Source organism: Salvia splendens, chromosome 13 (genome assembly GCF_004379255.2).
Source record: "Salvia splendens isolate huo1 chromosome 13, SspV2, whole genome shotgun sequence".
Lineage (NCBI taxonomy): Eukaryota > Viridiplantae > Streptophyta > Magnoliopsida > Lamiales > Lamiaceae > Salvia > Salvia splendens.
The window spans coordinates 4,695,883-4,700,910 of record NC_056044.1 but is presented as its reverse complement, the minus strand read 5'-3'; the positions used below and the strand labels follow the sequence as shown (position 1 = coordinate 4,700,910).

Below are 5,028 nucleotides of genomic sequence, written 5' to 3'. Positions count from 1 at the left end.
TGAAAAAGTGTTTAGATTTGTTTTAGTGTGAACTCTCTTCTAATTATTTACTTTTTTCCATTTTAATTACTCCCTCCTTCCTACTATAGAAGTCTCGATTGATCATTTTTTGGTGTTCTACTTTAAGAGTCCCGGTTGGTATATTCCATAAATGATTATAGGTCTCACATTCCACTAACCTTTTGTCCACTTATATTTTATTATAAAATTAATAATATAAAAGTATGACTCACATTCCACTATCTCTTTTCAGCCATTTCCCTATATATTTCTTAAAATTTGTGTCCAACTCAAATGAGACTCTTAAAATGAGACGAAGGGAGTATTTATTATCATTTTTTTATATACATAAAAAAAATGTGTAAAATACGATGGGACAGAGGGAGAACATTTGATATCACACCACAAGTAAGAGAAAAGGAAAAGTGGCCATTTTTTTGGAAGCCCACATCCGTGCACCACGTCCCCTCTCTTTTTTCTTGAGTTGATTTGATAAAGCCACCAATTCCCGTTCCATAACGAGATTTAGGTAATTATTGGGCGTTTGTAGACAAGGGTTGTTTAATAACATTATAACTGAGTTAACATAATTCTTTCTCTCTAATATAACATAAAACAAAATATAATGAAATTCATTGGTAAAATTATTTTCTTACTTTCCTAATAAACAAGCAATTTGAGATTCTGCAATGTATATTTATATAAGAAATTTTGTTGTTATTGTTTATCCTTCATGTATTAGTATGTTCTGAAAAATTAAGGAATAATTCAACTGCAACTGCAGCTGTTATTTCAATCACGAATTCAAGTGAATTGACAATGATCCTCTCGATTGTAACAACTTTGTCAAAAAAATATTTTTCTCAACGAAACTTATTAATACAGATTTGCAAAATAGAATGAGAGACAAATGGACTTAGTTGCATACATTGAAAGAGAAGTTTATAAAAAATAATGAAAATGTGAGTTATGACATCTTCATATAAGAAGTAATTCATACAAGTCTTAAAAACCATTAAACTTTAATGGGTTTAGCTCTAAGAGGGAGTTTCTTTTGGAGTACTAGTCCAAAAACATCTTCTCTCTGATGTAGTTTGGATCCTTCAATTTCCCAATTAAAGTTATGACACAATGTTGCCACCATGCAGAACGACATGCGACTAGCTAGTGGCATGCCAAGGCAAATTCTTTTTCCCGATCCAAATGGAATCAACTCGAAATGTTCTCAAAATTTATATCCTTACCTAAAAACCTTTTTGGCTCAAATGATTCAGGATTCTTCCATATGCTTGTATCTCTTGTAATTGCCCAAAAGTTAACAGTTACCTTTGTATTCTTTTGGATATTATTGTGTAGTCATTTACTTGTTTGGAGCCAATAGAGGTGCAACAGGGTGAAATCGGAACACTTCATTGATTGTGGCTTGCAAGTATGGGAGTTTGGAGATGTCGGATCCTTCCACAATGCTTTTATCTCCAAGAACATTCTTAAGTTCAGCTTTGAGCTTTGCCTAGCCATTTTGCATGTTAGGGTGGAGTTAGTAGTAATTCCACCAGTGCCCATTCTCTATTGTGGCTGCACTTGCACCTCCCGGAATAAGTATGTCCTAAGGTAAACTAAATGAGTTTAAATGATCACCAAATTTGGTAAGTCCTATCAAATTCAAAGTTTCAATTTTTCTTAATTTTCACATTTGTATATAAAACAACAACGTCTTTTGTTCATGCACATATAATGACATTTCATGAAAATAAGAAAAGAAATAGTACTTATTTTCATGAAATGATTCTTGTTTTGGTAATCGGATTCCTTTCGTTCACGAATTCGCTTCTTGATTATGCCATCCACAAAATCCAGCAAGCTTCCAAGATGATACCCGATCTTCCGTCGGATCCCTTGCAGATCCAACAGTGCAAGGACCGGAAAGAAATCTGAAACATTCGGAACTCCAGTATACCTCGTGAAGGCATTCATATGCTCCATGAACTCCTTAGTCAGTGAGATCGATATAGAAGAGAGTCGAGAACACCATGTCCATCATGGTGGTGAACGTCGCCTCTCCAACGTTCATCACCTGGCCCCGCAGCCTCTCTAGACGCTGGCCCTCGGTTTGTTGAAGCGCATGTTCATAAATATATTTTTATAATTTCTATATTTATAATATGCGGGGGATACAAATAGATAATATTTTATCAGTTCAATTCAAACATAAAATAAATAAAAATTAGCTGATGAGAGAATAGCTTTTCTCTTCCCAATTTCCGTATTCTTTTCCACCCGGCCGAGTCTGCGGACATCACGTTCCACGAGACCTTCTCGTGGCCGTGGTTGTTGGCTGCGTCGGGGATGAGATGACGACGGCGTTTTGAGTCCCGAGGCGGAGGGACTTATGTGGGGCCCCGCGGATTTGGAAGACGTTTCCGACTATCGGCAGAGGGAACTTGCCTCGCCTCCACCGTGAGAGTACAACAACTACGGCCCATGCTGCTATGAGGCCATCCACAATAGGCGCCCAGCGACCGCCCAGCCGAGCGCCGGCGCTGGGCGGTTCGCTGGGCGATCTATTGCAGCCGCCCAGCGGGCGATTGGAGAGAGAAACCGCGCAGCGCTGGGCGGTCGCGTGGCGCTGGGCGGTGCGCTGGGCGGTCCGTTAGGCGCTATTGCAGCGCCCGGATCGCCCAGCGCGATATTTTTTTTTAAATTCAAATTTTTGAAATTCGAATTTTTTTTAAAAAATCAAATATAAAAAAATATTATTTATTTATAAAAATTGTTTTCTATATATAAAAATCAATTTTTATAAATAAATTTATACTAGAAATTCGTAATAGCCCATATATATTTAATGGGCTTGCGAATTTATGAAACTCATTCTTGGTTGTCTCTCTTTTATAGAGACATCCTTGAATGTTTTATGTTCCACTTTCGATGTGGGACAAACTCATTCTTGGTTGCCTCTATTTTATAGAGACATCCTTGAATGTTTTATGTTCCACTTTCGATGTGGGACAAACTCATCCAAGGATGTTTCTCTTTTATAGAGAGATATCCATGAATGTTTTATGTTCCACTTTCGATGTGGGACAAACTCATTCAAGGATGTTTCTCTTTTATAGAGAGATATCCTTGAATGTTTTATGTTCCACTTTCGATGTGGGACAATAACATTCAAGGATGTTTCTCTTTTATAGAGAGATATCCTTGAATGTTTTATGTTCCACTTTCGATGTGGGACAATCTCATTCAAGGATGTTTCTCTTTTATAGAGAGATATCCTTGAATGTTTTATGTTCCACTTTCGATGTGAGACAAACTCATTCAAGGATCTTTCTCTTTTATAGAGAGATATCCTTGAATGTTTTATGTTCCACTTTCGATGTGGGACAATCTCATTCAAGGATGTTTCTCTTTTATAGAGAGATATCCTTGAATGTTTTATGTTCCACTTTCGATGTGGGACAATCTCATTCAAGGATGTTTCTCTTTTATAGAGAGATATCCTTGAATGTTTTATGTTCCACTTTCGATGTGGGACAAACTCATTCAAGGATGTTTCTCTTTTATAGAGAGATATCCTTGAATGTTTTATGTTCCACTTTCGATGTGGGACAATAACATTCAAGGATGTTTCTCTTTTATAGAGAGATATCCTTGAATGTTTTATGTTCCACTTTCGATGTGGGACAATCTCATTCAAGGATGTTTCTCTTTTATAGAGAGATATCCTTGAATGTTTTATGTTCCACTTTCGATGTGGGACAAACTCATTCAAGGATGTTTCTCTTTTATAGAGAGATATCCTTGAATGTTTTATGTTCCACTTTCGATGTGGGACAAACTCATTCAAGGATGTTTCTCTTTTATAGAGAGATATCCTTGAATGTTTTATGTTCCACTTTCGATGTGGGACAATCTCATTCAAGGATGTTTCTCTTTTATAGAGAGATATCCTTGAATGTTTTATGTTCCACTTTCGATGTGGGACAAACTCATTCAAGGATGTTTCTCTTTTATAGAGAGATATCCTTGAATGTTTTATGTTCCACTTTCGATGTGGGACAAACTCATTCAAGGATGTTTCTCTTTTATAGAGAGATATCCTTGAATGTTTTATGTTCCACTTTCGATGTGGGACAATCTCATTCAAGGATGTTTCTCTTTTATAGAGAGATATCCTTGAATGTTTTATGTTCCACTTTCGATGTGAGACAATCTCATTCAAGGATTTTCTATAAAATTGTATTTTAAATTATGTCATTTTTATTTTTTTAAGATTTTAATTATGTCTTTTTTTTATTTTTTAACTTTAAGTTGTAATGTTATTTTAAATTTTCATTTGTAAATTTAATTAATGTAATTTTTTTTAATTATGTAATTTTTTTTAATTATGTACTTTTTAAATTTTATTAATATTAGTGAATTTTCCCGTATATGTCTCGTAAATTAAATTTCGTATATTGCGTTATTGTTAATTATTGCATTTTGTATATATTTGTTAATAGTGATGTGGATAGTATGTGGCTAGGCTATGGCTGGGCTATTGCTGGGCTATTTGCTTGTTTTGATGATGTGGCAGAAGGATTTTTAGTGCTGATGATGTGGCAGTGGCTAGGCTATGGCTGGGCTATTGCTGGGCTATTTCTATTGTGGATGGCCTGAAGGCAACGATATAAACAAGAAAAGCGACCATTTTTTGGTTTCATGATTATGCGTTTCTTCTGTATTTATTGTACGCAATTTTTTTTGAAAATGACTTAATTATATTTATATGTTACTACTCTAACCCTGTTATTATGAGCGCCACCCGGATTTGCTAATTCTACACACATATATTTTTTAATAATTACTAATTCTACTATATGTATATTTTAATAATTCCTATATCCTAGAGTTTAAATTATTTTTTACTATCCCCACTAGAAACTAAAATAAGAGAAACTAATTAGTCAATAGGAGTTGTGTCCATAAATACACGGCACCCTTCTCATTTCTGAATAGGTTTTTACTTCCTCCGTCTCGTATTACTTA

At 35.1% G+C, this 5,028-nt stretch overlaps 1 pseudogene; it reads right to left on the bottom strand.

The window, feature by feature from the left end:
* Positions 1–1,015: 1,015 nt before the first annotated feature.
* LOC121761718 lies at positions 1,016–4,690 on the bottom strand (annotated as a pseudogene).
* Between the last annotated feature and the right edge of the window lie 338 nt (positions 4,691–5,028).